This window comes from Pyxicephalus adspersus, chromosome 9 (assembly GCF_032062135.1).
Source record: "Pyxicephalus adspersus chromosome 9, UCB_Pads_2.0, whole genome shotgun sequence".
Lineage (NCBI taxonomy): Eukaryota > Metazoa > Chordata > Amphibia > Anura > Pyxicephalidae > Pyxicephalus > Pyxicephalus adspersus.
This window is the reverse complement of record NC_092866.1, coordinates 13,179,401-13,192,480: the sequence shown is the minus strand read 5'-3', so window position 1 is coordinate 13,192,480 and position 13,080 is coordinate 13,179,401. Positions and strand designations below refer to the sequence as shown.

At 40.6% G+C, this 13,080-nt stretch overlaps 2 long non-coding RNA genes across 3 annotated transcripts; both read left to right on the top strand.

The window, feature by feature from the left end:
• The first annotated feature begins 1,520 nt into the window (after window positions 1–1,520).
• LOC140338427 (uncharacterized) lies at window positions 1,521–3,713 on the top strand. 2 transcript variants are annotated; one of them, XR_011922256.1, is made up of 2 exons: window positions 1,521–2,518; window positions 3,608–3,713. It is a non-coding gene; the product is annotated as an uncharacterized lncRNA (long non-coding RNA). The 2 variants fall into 2 exon arrangements; XR_011922255.1 differs by having other exon boundaries at window positions 2,793–3,713.
• A 31-nt stretch (window positions 3,714–3,744) lies between these two features.
• On the top strand, window positions 3,745–6,399 carry LOC140338428 (uncharacterized). Its single transcript, XR_011922257.1, has 2 exons — window positions 3,745–5,468; window positions 5,946–6,399. It is a non-coding gene; the product is annotated as an uncharacterized lncRNA (long non-coding RNA).
• Window positions 6,400–13,080: the final 6,681 nt, after the last annotated feature.

The window sequence follows — 13,080 nt, the reverse complement described above, 5'->3', positions numbered from 1 at the left end:
ACACAATCCACTACTACTCCCATCATTATTGTACACTGTACTATTACCCCTATCACCCACTGTCTCCTGCTTCACAATATGCTTCTACTTGAATCATTACCCTGCACTGTACTACTACCCTCATCAACCTGCACTGTACTACTACCCCTATCATTCACTGCCCTTTGCTACACAATCCACTACTTCTTCTGTCAATACCAGGCCCATCTCTACATTGCAATGTTAGTACCCCTATCATCCCCTGCCTACTACTACTTGCACCAGCAGGCCTTGTGTGATCTACGTCCTGTATGGCCTTGGTTGTTCTGCTCGATCCCCCCACTATCACAGCTTTTCCCTGACACTTTCCTGCACCATAGATCCTAATGTCCTAATAGTATTATTATGGTCTATATATACTACTACCTCCATCATCTGCACCAACAGACTATGCAAATGCCTTACTTTTCTTATTTTGTACCGCCAACCCATTATCTATGTATTACTATACCCATCCTCCACAACTGCAATCTACCATCACCATGCTTTACAATTACACCAGAGACCCTCACCATACTTTTATCTTACACTGCGTGCTTTTTTCACCACCTCCTCCTCAAAGTACTGCACACCTCATCTACTGCTACCCCCACCTGGGGGGTAAATGCCCCACTGTGCTACTGATATCCTTTATTTATCACTCCTTCTCTGGTGTACTACTACTACTCCCACCCAACTAATCACCTACTCCTATCTTGCACTGTGTGGCTCCTCTGTTACCATTCCTAAACAAAATTTTTTTGCTCACATTCTGTACTGTGTGTTTTCTGTGCATATGCAAAATGGCTGAGTCTGTGCATAACCTGCACTGCCCCCCTGCCACACAACCCACTGCTACTCCCATCATTATCCTGCACTGTACTACTACCCCTATCATCCACCCCCCCGCTACACAACCCACTGCTACTCCCATCGTTATCCTGCACTGTACTACTACCCCTATCATCCACTTCCCCCCCCCGCTACACAATCCACTACTACTCCCATCATTAATCTGCACTGTACTATTACTACCCATATCGTCCACTGCACCATGCTACACAATCCACTACTATTCCCATCATTAACCTGTACTGTACTACTGTACTCTCAATGTACTGCACACCTCCTCTACTGCTACCCCCACCTGGGGGTGGGAGGGGTAAATGCCCCATTGTGCTACTGATATCCTTTATCACTCTATCAGATCTTTCTCTGGTGTACTACTACTCCCACCCAACTAATCACCTACTCTTATCTTGCACTGTGTGGCTCCTCTGTTACCATTCCTAACAAGTTTTTTTTTTACTTTCTGTACTGTGTTTTCTGTGAATATGCAAAATGAGTCTTGCCTTTATTGGCTACATCTGGTAATAGTTGGGTAGACACATATCCACATAAAAAAAAATTAAACAAAAACAGTATTTTGTTAAGGTGCCCTTGTAGCTGTCCAGCTAAAACCTGTCCTAGGTTATTAGTGCAGCATATTCTGTATATGCTGTATGTACATCGCTGGTTCATGCATCTTTCAGTCTTTTGTCGTTGAAAATGATTTTGAAAATTCCTTTTTCAATACCAAATTTTGCACATGTGTACGCAGCCTTAGTGTTTTTAACATATGAGTGTATCCATACAAACTTTTTCTTGGTCAAAGCTTTATTGGCTACATCTGGTAATAGTTGGGCAGACACATATCCACATAAAAAAAAAATTTAACAAAAACAGTATTTTGTTAAGGTGCCCCTGATTCATAAAGACTTGATGGCTTCTTCTGCCTTAAAAAGTTTGCTTTTGCAGACTGGAGCAATTTACTTTTGAACCCGTGTGTGTATACGTACATACAGATGTCTGTATTCTCACAGTAAAAGCTGTAAGTCAAAGCCCCTTATATATCATAAATCGTCTACTGAATGACCATGCTGTCAAATAAACACAACCCTCCCCTACCCATTTTACAACCCAGTTGCTAAACTCTAAGTGAAAATATAGGTTACATTTTAAGAAAGAGGTAAATGCTTACATCTACTGCCTTTGTTGCTAACACAGGATGAAAGGATTCACCAAGTAAATTCTCTTCATAAACTAACACACAGAAATGTTTCTCCCACCACATCACAACTGGGTAGTATGACTGGGCACAGCACAAGGATCCACATATTACAGTGCGCAGACCAGGCGTCTGACAGTATTTTTTTTTTTTGCCAGGTTTTAAAACGGTAAAATTCAGGAATGTTAGTACAGATAAGTATTACACGTTTTCTTTAAATGGAGGAATAAACTGCTCATGCATATTTGTCTGATTTATCTCTTTAGAATCACCTGCAGGCCCTTGTTCTGCTCGTATTTCAAGCTAAAGTTTACCGGCACCAAACTTCACCAACTGGAGGTTACTCGCAATCGGACAATGTTTCCAGAGGTTTGAAGAGAAAAAGTCGATCAGGGTCTTGTAAAATGCCTCAAGTATTTTATCAACTACTTCTTTTACAAGTTTGGCCTTAAGGTGAGTCATGCAGAGAATGTAAATGCTAGCTGTATTTAAAATAAAATCAGGTTGTGTTGCTGTGCAAATTTAATTTGGTGTAAAAAGCATGTCGTTTATCTGTAAATCGTTTTTTTTTATAGTCTTCCCTTTGCTGACTCTTTAGCAGTGCCATAGTACTTTGAGAATGTTATGTTTTTACAAAAATGTATTATGCCAGGTATAAATCTGTTGTAATCATTTATAAACCTCAAGAAACCACTTCAATAAAAAAGACCCAAATTTTGACTTTTAGCAGCAGTGTCAGCACCTGACAGCCAAGAACCTCCACAAGAAAATTCTGAGGAGCAGGAAGCATTCATGAGACTCTAGGTAAGGAAGTCAGACAAGTGAGCAGCATTTCAACCTTTTTGTTCATATTTTGCTGCAGCTGCTCTTAAGGGAGGGAAGCTACTAACCAAAAGGTAAAGGCTGGCTGATCTCCTGCAATGCTAGTTTCCTGGCTTCTTCAGGTTTCACTACTTTCTGATCACTGGACTTGAACAGACAACAGTGGCATCTGAACTCCTGATCTGCATACTTTATTTGGTTAGTGACTCAATAAGGACTGGAGCCTTTGAAGTAGAACTAAACCGCATAGTTCATTGCACGATGTCGGGATATGCTGGTTATCCTTGCATCTCTCAGAGCTGTTGGGACTGAATAAATGAGGTTATGTCCTCCGGGCTTGGCCAGTAAAGATGACTGAAGATCCAACATCCACTAGAGTAGAGGAGGAAGATGGTGGTTCCCATGCTGGAGCGAGGACAGGTGAGTGAAAATATGCCTGCATTACAGGTTCTAGAGTCTGAATCAGTCCCTGTGGAACTCCTTGTTTGTACATAGAACCTCATCTTCTGTTAAAGTCATCAAGGTAGCATACCCTATCCTTGTTCTATGTTCATTTTTTATGTTTGTGCTTTACTTGCCTAATAAGGCACTGGCGTTGCAAGCTGAACTGGTGCCTAGCACTGCAAGGAATGCAATTTGCAAGTCAACATAGAGCGGGATTCGCCTGAAAACAAATCGATGTATTCAATGCCAAGTAACCTGAAATTTTCTCTCCGGTAGGCCGAAGTAATGTGATTCAGCGCATACTTGATATTTTAAAATTTGTCTGGGTCCTCCTGCTTGCCATGTTTGATGGACTGATAGACTGGTTGGGAACACTAAACAATTTGTGGATATGAGCACTGTGTTGTGGTCCTCCTGTAGTAAATAGCTTGCCATGCAGGTCCTCCTGTAGTAAATAGCTTGCCATGCAGGTCCTCCTGTAATATTTCTGTCAGCAAGAAAAGCTGTGATAAGTTTTGGAATGAGATTTGTGGATGTCATTGCTAATCTTGTAAAATTGACTGTCTGAAGCAGTAGTGACTTCAATAATCTCACACTGAAAATATACAGTATAAACATGATTAGCTACAGCAGCGGTCACCAACTGGTGGTCTTTGGCCGACGCGCCCCCCCTAAGCGGGGTCAACAGAAGCACCCTGCTTGGAAGTACACACCAGCCAAAGCAGCGTACCATGTCCCCTATATAGATTGCAGGCTCAGGGCGGTGGGAGGGTTGTGTCTCTGAACACAACCAGCCCACTCTGGGGGAGAGGGCAGGTTCTGGCATCGTGACGTCACTGAAGGGGAAGCTTCCTCCCCTTTGAGTGACATCCGGCTCCCCGCGCATGCGCAGTCCAGGGCTGGTAAATTTAGTGGTCCGTCAGTCCGAAAAGGCCCATTGGCCCCTGGGATCAACCTTGAACCCTGGCAGTTATTGCTTGGCTTTGGCTATGAGGCTTGATGTACAGGAGGCTTGATGTACATCAAAGTTAAGCCAAAATGAGAGGAGTCTGACAGCATGAGAACTCAAATTATGACTTTTTCTAAGCTTTAGCCAAAGAAACTTAAAAATTGAATGGTAAAAGTTTGTAGTCCATTTTGCCAGATTTGTTCTTTCAATCATTACTCACACTCTTATGGTTTCTGCAGACATACTGTTATCTATGATCTACTACACTGTTGAAAACTTTTGAATAACAAAAATTGCTTTAATTTTTGCTGCCATGGATGTAATGGTTATCGGAACAAAACTTGCCCTTAACCCAGTAAATCACTCCTTTCCCATACACCATCATTGTGTCTCCAGGCCATCACCACTGTGATCTGTAAGTCTTGGATGCTTATTCAAGTGCTAGGTTTAGTGATAGGCCTAATCTATTCCATATTTCCCTCAAGCAGTTTTAAGTTTGCCATAAGCTTCTGCACACATGGACCCCCAAAATGACCTGAATTTAAATGAGATATGAACCCAAGTTGTTTCTATTTACAGTATGGTATGGGGCAGGGGCTGGAACTTCACCAGCAAAGTGAAGGAATGATTCTGCAAAGGATAGTAAATTACATTAGCTGGGCCAAAAAAGGTGTTTTAGATTGAGGGAATAGTGGTTTTAAATGCACGTCTTACTAATTATGGTCAAGTAACACAGAAAACGGATCAAACTACTCTTTTAGTTATGTTTCAATTAAGCATTGATGTTCAAGCTGAAATGTATACACCCAAGGTAAAAAGAACAGAGAATATATGCATATAAAGTTTCAAACATAATCTATAATTTAAAAGTTTACAAACTTTTAAACCAGTATATAACCTTGGGGACAACGGGAGACTTGTTGATGGTAGTTTTAGTAACTAGATTGTTATGCCTATTATCTACTATATATTTATTATAGGGGGAAGTTAGGTCATTAGACAACCTTGGAAATTAGGATATTTTGTGCAAAACCTACCTTTTAGTTTCAAAATTCATATTATTGAAAATTGCCATTTGGGAATACTGGTATGTACATTTTCATGACAGGTATACCCAGTACCACCCATTGGTACAATTATGACCTGATCCAGCTACTGACCCTTTTCTTCCATTGATCTCTACTAATGGTAACTACTTTTCTTTTACATTAAAAGATGACAATATAATGTTATTTAAGTTTAAGATCTTTTAAGTTTTGGGTGTTTGCAACAACCTTTTGTGTATCCCAGCTCCTGCTGTTTTATTCTTCATAACATAAATCAAATAAAGAACTCTGAAAAGAGGGGAAAATCCTCCAGATTTCTACAGAAGATGTGCAGACCTAGAAACTTAAGCTTGGTAATAACTTAAACGACCCAAAGCTTTCAGGTCACAAAGGTGACAAAAGTTGACATTTTTAAATTTGACTGTACTTCCCTTTTACATGTGACTGTGGAGCAGGCTCAACATTTTTTACATGTGTTATTTGAGCCTACAACACTATAGCAAAAAGCACACAAGATTAGATAGCCTTTTAAATAAAATATACTTTTTAATACATGTTTACTATCTGCACCTTTTAATAGGATGTCATTTAAAAAAAGAAATGTTCTCTGTCTTTGCAGAGTTACTGATTGTGGGACCAGGAAGATATGGAAAACTGCAGAAGGAAAGAATGCAGAGCCACCAGAAAATGGAGAACTGTGGCTCCCTTTGGGCTTCTGTATCATTGGATGTCTAATTCCCCGATGCAAGAGGGGAGAGTCGGTGACCAGTGAGACTGAAAAATGTAGTACAATCTTGAGAGAGATAGAGAGATAGTTTAGAGATAGAATTGATGTTCCTAATTTAAAACAAAGAGCCATAAATCCTTCTAAATTCTCCTTTGAACACATATATGCCATAAGAAATGGTAAAATAATTACTCCATTAGGTCTACACATAGGCATGTGCCACAGCTCTCTTCCCTCTTATTTGTGTGTATGTACATAATTGTTTGATATGAGAAACCTATTGTATAACTCATTGTATAGTATGTAATTATGTTTGTGTAACTGCAAACCAAGCCTATGTTTTTTTTTAAATAAAAAAATGCACTTTTAATTCTTTGATATCATACAAATTTTACAAATAATGAAATAACTTTCATATGTTTAATTCAAATTTCTTTTGTTCATACAAAGGTTTTATTGTTACTCTAGGCAATTAAGGTAAAAATTTACGCTTAAAGCTTTTCCTGGAGTGTTCAGTGTTAGGATCCTGCCAGATGCTCCAACAATAGTCTACCCTGATAACCGTTCTGACCCTCAAATCTTGGTGGAATCATTCACCTTGCTCATCACTGACTGCACCAAGGTTTTCCAGAAGTTAGAAAGATGGCTATGCAGAAAATGCACCTTGATGCTCATATTGCAACCAAGCATTTTGTAGCTCTCTGAGAGTTTCTGTGTAATTATTTGCTGGTGTGTTTCCAAGAAAGTCCTTCACAATGGCTTTGAATGATAACCGAGCATTCTTTTCGACTTCTGACGTTGTCCTGATGAAATGTTCATCTTTGAGCTGCCGCATCTGTGGACCTTCAAACACACCGGCCTTTATTTTTTTTAAATGACAGGCTGGGAAATGCCAAAATGAGGTACATGAAACAGTCTCCTTTAGTTGGCAAAGCTTTAACAAACTGCTTCATCAGACCCGGTTTCATGTGCAGAGGTGGGAATATAATCTTTTTATCAACAAGTGGCTCATGTAGAATGTTTTTGGAGCACCTGGTTTTAGGGCAGATCTTGGAAAGGTGTCAGAATCTGCATCTGGGCTGCCTCCAAAAAGTATAAAGCGTATAGGTGTACCACTTTTCAAAAAAAAAAAAAACGTTGATATGTCTGTCATCATTTCTTTCTGCATCCAGAGCTTCGCTAGGAAATGCTGCACAAAGAGTAGAAGAGATGATCTCATTAGGGGTGATGTGTCAATTCAGCTCGAGAGTAAAGCTTGGCTCGCAGCCAAGAGACAAACCAATATCCAGTCTCTCCTATCTCTGCCTGGTATCGCTTCTGACAAATCATCCCAGCAACAACATAAGCTAGGGTTAGTGGGTACAAAATATTGTCACTTTATAAACATTGGATCAGTGGACAGAACCATAAACGATGAACCAGAGTGGCTGATGGGGTGTTACACTTTGGGCAAGTAAAATCTAAAGTAGTAGGAGTACGCAAAACTCTGTACGCCCTATGTAAGAGTTTAAATTGCATTTCCCTTCATACTTCGTTCACTATTGCTTTACATATCATGCCGTATCCCTGGATTACAATGGGGATGATATCCAGCATGTGCAATTCCTCTCCCCATCTTCATTCATTAGTTGTCCTCAACGGTTTATGGGAAAAAAATCTTGAATTGATTTATTAATTTCAGAAATGGAAGGTGAGGAGAGGAACAGCCAATTATCATACCGATTGTAACTCAATGCCCCCTGAACATCAGCCATTGTTGATTTAGTATAATTGAATACCTGTAAATAGTACAAGGGATGTGGACGAAGTGTTGGAGACACCAGCTTAATACACAGTTCCCTATAGGTCATCAAACGTCCCGATTCCTAATTATACAAATCATCTGCCGTTATCACTTGTTTACGTCAACAACTTTTGGAATATTGGATAAGCATCCCCTCCTGTGGTTACCACAGATAGGTAAATACCTAGAAAGAGTGAATGACAGTTTCATCTTCTTCCTCATCTCCCTCCATGCCAGAATTGGAGAAAAATGAGGTACCCTTAAGCCAGTCAATTATATGCCTTGTCAGGCAGGCCAGGTTGTAAGTCCTTATATCAGGGAAATTAACCCTTCCTGCATTTTTAGGTAAGTACAATTTTGATATGGCTATACCAGGACGGGCAGCATGCCATACAAATTTAAAAAAAAAAGCCTATTAAGATACAGCTCATCTTGCCCCCTTAGCAATAGAGGTATGGTTTGCAGGGGGTAAAGAAGTTTGGAGAAAGACATCATTTTGATTAAGTGTATTTGTCCAAATAGCGATAATGGTAAGTTATGCCACATCTCCAATTCCATTTGTATTTTTATTATCAAAGGTGGGCAGTTTAGCTCAAAGATGGAAGAAGGATGTTTACCAATCCGTATTCCCAAGAAGGCAATGTAGTCTTTGGCTATCTAAAAAGAAGAGCTCTCATCCCAAGCAGTTTGCCTGTGGTTGGTAAGAAGGATAATTTCCCTTTTTATCAACGTTTACCTTTAGTTTTCAAATTGGGAGAAGGTATGTTGGATAAATGGAAGGTCATTTGTTGGATCAGATGTGACGAGAAAGAAGTCGTCTGCAAAGAACGCCACCCTGGGTTCAGAATGGGGAAACTTCAATCCATGTAACCCTGGGGAATTATCAAAAAAATTAACCAGTGGTTCAATCGCTAAATTTAAAAGCAGCAGTGAGAGAGGGCAGGTTTGTCTGGTGCCACTCCCTAAACGTATATTGGCGAAAAGAAACCCAGGAGTGTGCACCCTAGCGCTCTTTAGATTCAAAGAGCTGCTGGCTCTGGACTTTGCAAAACATCACCCACACAAAAATATTGCCATAATTAGTATATATGCTGAAAAGGCATTTGATAGCGTGGATGTCGCTTGGCTTTTCTCTGTTCTGGAGAAATTCGGTTTCCAGGGACTATACCTGGCACTGCTACTGGCCGTGTTCAGTTATCCGTCCAATTTCCCCTATTTCCTGAAAATGATTGCTTTTACGGGCTACTTCGGCAGAATATTCAGCAAAGATAAGGAGACGTGCCTCCTCAAAGGAGAGATTGCGTGGAGTTTGAAAAGCAGAGAGAATTTTGGAGCGGTCAGCATAGTCCAGATACTTAACAATAACCGGATGAGGTCGTCTGCGGTCAGTAAGGCCCCGGTCAATGGACATGTTCCACCTTGCAATTATGATCCAGACTCAATATTTCTGGTATAGTAGAGGACCAAATCTGGGATAACTGGTTAGGTTTATTAGAATCTTGGAGACCAATAATTCTAGTCCGTGATCTATTTTCCAAATTGTCCACTTTATCAGTACCCGCATTTGAGTTTCCATTGTCGGTAGTTGGGACCTGGCTTGCATGAGATCATCCTCATTAGCCTGATCCTGCTTTCAGCTGTAGTAAATCTAGTGGCCTGACTTTTAATCTCCTGTTTCAGTGACTTCATCCCTTTGGTCATAGCCTAATCTATTACCTCCTGTATAGTGGGTTTCAGGAGGACTGCTACAGCCTCCGCTTTTTTGGCATAGTCCCGAGGGGTATGCATCAGTTCGCTCTCTGTGTCGTCTGACTCTATAGAGGTATGCGTAGATTGCGGCACACGGTTCCTGTCTCTCTGCTTACCCGATGCTGGAGAGCGGTGGATTCTGCATGCTAATACAATGGTTGGAGGGTATCGCAGGGTGAGAATTGCGGTTTATTGAGAGGGTTACCTTCAAGTGAGCTGGATCCTCAGCTTTCCACTACTCTCAAATTAGCATTTAAAAGGTTTTAGTACAGGCTACTCTATTTATTACTTCAGTCCTTCTTGGGTCAGCAGCAGATACAAAAGGTTTTGTGTAGTCAGCCACTACAGAAGGAAGACTGGACATAAATATACAACTTCCTACACATGATCCTAAACTCCCTAGGCATGGGTAAAATGATCCTAAACTCCTAGGCATGGGTCAAATGATCCTAAACTCCTACGCATGGGTCAAATGATCCTAAACTCCTAGGCATGGGTCAGTAGCTGTATACACATATGAAATACATACTGTATATGAGATAACATTTATGTATATAAGTCAGTACATACATACACTGAAAGCACCTGGGGCACTTTTATGATCTACATGAACATGCTTTACGTTCAAGCCTAATCTTTGCAGCTGACTGGAGCTACAAAGGAGCACCACTAGTCACCTGCGCTATATGTCTGCATTACAGGTTCTAGTGTTTGTATCAATCCCTGTGTCCTTATGAAAATCTTTGTTTCTACTTAGAACCTCATCTTCTTTCCAAGTGAGTAAACATTGCCCTATCCTTGTTCCATGTTTGCGCTTCAACTGCCTAATGAGGCAATGGCATTGCTAAACTGGTGCCTAGCACTGGGAGGAATGCAATTTAAAGTCAACATAGAGAGGGATTCTTCTGAAAACAAATCAATGTATTTGATGCCAACTAATCTGAAATTGTCTCTCTCCAGCAAGCGGTAGTAATGTGATTCAGCGCATACTTGATATTTTGAAATTTCTCTGGGTCCCCCTGCTTGCCATGTTGGATGGAATGATGGACTGGCTGGGAACACAAAACAATATGTAGATATGAGCATATGTTTATCGTTATCAATACTAAGTTTACATTTCTATTAAAAGGACCTGAACTGTGGAAACTATGTACCCCCCAAAAAAGTGTCTCTACTTTTTCTCTACGCGTTTCGCAGAATTTACTTCGCTTCTTCAGGAAAACAAGAGATCTATAATTAAAAAACATTTATCTATACATTGAATCATGATTCGGAATGCCAAAATCAACTCAATAAATTGGATTATTTAATCACAATCGCATAGATTTTACGACTTACGTAGTAGTCCTGAATGAGGACAACCAGATGGGATCCTTCTCACACAGTATGGTAATACAAGTGATATATTTTATACATTGAAATAATCCAATTTATTGAGTTGATTTTGATATCATGAAATCAAATCAGGATTCAATGTGTATATAAATGTTTTTTTAAATATCGATCTCCTGTTTTCCTGAAGAAGCACCTGTCTTCAAGCTCTGATAGAACTGAATTAAAATCACCCCCTGCAATGTTATGGGGTATAGGGTCTTGAACAAACCTGCGGGTGACCTCTTTGAAAAAAGATACTGTAGGTGAGTTGGGTGCATATATAATATACAATGAAATTTCTTGATCATAGTATTGAATAATAACCTGTAAAATGCAGCCTTCAGAGTTGCCCTGGACCTTTTTTTTTGGAACAGCATCATTACACAAGCCTTGCGGTCAACAGATGAGGAACCGTAGACTTCACCAAAACATAGCTTTTTCAGTCTGTGAAAATCATTACTGTCCAAATGGGTCTCCTGTAACTTCACTATATTGGCTTTCAGCCTTTTAAGGTGACATGCGTTTATTAGGGTAACGCAGATCCTTAATATTCCAAGAGATCACCAGCATCCATTGAATGAATAAAGAATTGCTACGTAGCCAATATATACCATAAGCACCAATATAGTACCGGTATCATTTGGTAAAATAATGCCGCTGAGCAAAAGATTTGTAGAGAGTGCCCCACAATCAGAAAAGGCATGTCCAAACACAGCCTACCCAACCACAGAGACCGGCCATCTTTGTCAAAACAGCCAGAAATCTTGTGGATCATCATTAGGTGCAACGGAGGAATGGTAAATAAAATGGGTGCGAATAATCCAACTTCAGGTAGGGTCCACACATTAAGAAGAAGAAAAAACACACAGAAATTCAAGAACAAACAAATCGAAAAATCGACTTTCCTTTTTTCCTTATGGAGAAAAATAAAAATAAAGCACACTTGCATATAACAATAGCAAGACAATCTGAAATAGGCTCACACCTCCAAAAAGTGGTTATTAGTAAAAAAAAGTTTTCAAAAAAGGTACTTTAAGTATCATGACTCAAGTCCCAGATTATCTGCTCTTAGCCGAAGGACCAGAACGTGGGGTATCCTGTACCCTCTTAGTGGATGAGCCTCCGATATTCTGGGATTTCTTGGGTGAGCAAAAAGGAATCGCCGAAGGCTTGGATGGGCCAGGGGACGAATAAACCGATGATTTTGGAGACATGGATGCTGCATCTGACAGTAGAGCATGGACCAAACTTTCTGCCTCCTCAGCCGAGGTAAGGAAATATTTCTGATCTTGTGAATGGGTAAAATTAAGGACTGACAGATAAGCTAAAGTGAGCCGTATCTTTTTGCGATATAGTATGGAGCACACTTGCTGGAAATTTCGTCGTTTTCAGGACACTTCAGCTGAGTAATCCACGAATATAAGCAATGAGGCCCCCTCAATTTGGCCACCAATACTGGTCCAGGAGTAGAGGTATCTTTGCGCACAGGATCTAAGCGGTGAGCCCACTGGACCTTGCCAGTATACCTAAGTTGCGGTATAGTGGTGGTGCACAGCTCAAGTAATTGAGTTGGTTTGATGGTTTCTGGCACCCCAATTATGCGCAGGTTGTTTCTTCGTGATCTATTTTCTAAGTCCTCCACCTTATCTTGTAGTGCCGTTGCCTTGGCCTCTAACGTGGAAATAGGCATTCTAGTAGAGGATGCATCCTCTTCAATCCGAGTGATCCATTGCTCGGCTACATTTATGCGCTGGGAATGTTCACGGAAATCTTTACATATAGACTGAATACCCCGGTGTACTGCTACATCTATAGCTTCCTGTAGGCTTTGCTTCAGCACTTCTGCAACTGCATCCGCAATTCGTACCGGGTCAGACGCCTTGGCGGTGTCGGCTGAGTTTCTTTGTGTGGAAGTTGTAGCGTGAGTCTGTGTAGCAGCGGCAGCCATCTTGGAAGGCATGTTTGTCTTTTCTACCCTTAAGAATCGAAGTATCCACAGAAGAAGAGCGCTCTACAAACCGGTCCATCCAGGCATCGAACAATGTGTGAGTGATCTGCTGTGCAAAGTGGAGGTTTTATAAGGGATTTTCCCGGAGGTGAGCGGGAGCCGTTAGCTTGCGC